The sequence below is a fragment of the Gavialis gangeticus genome, unplaced genomic scaffold, assembly GCF_001723915.1.
Source record: "Gavialis gangeticus isolate Ggan-Ray unplaced genomic scaffold, GavGan_comp1, whole genome shotgun sequence".
NCBI lineage: Eukaryota > Metazoa > Chordata > Crocodylia > Gavialidae > Gavialis > Gavialis gangeticus.
The window spans coordinates 16126551-16126754 of record NW_017729011.1 but is presented as its reverse complement, the minus strand read 5'-3'; positions in this window follow the sequence as shown (position 1 = coordinate 16126754).

Genomic DNA, 204 nt, shown 5'->3' with positions numbered 1-204 from the left:
CATTTAGAGCAGACAAATGACACGGTCCTGGCTTGGGTTGATTTGGGATTTATTTCTAGAGGCGTTTTCTTTACTTCACCAGACTTGAAGCCTGCGTGTTTCACGCTGGTTTTCATCCAGCTATCTCCCCCGCTCCCCTTCTCATGCACTGAAATCTCCAGCCTCCTGGGCAAAGGGATCCCTGCTGTAACTACTTAAGGCAAT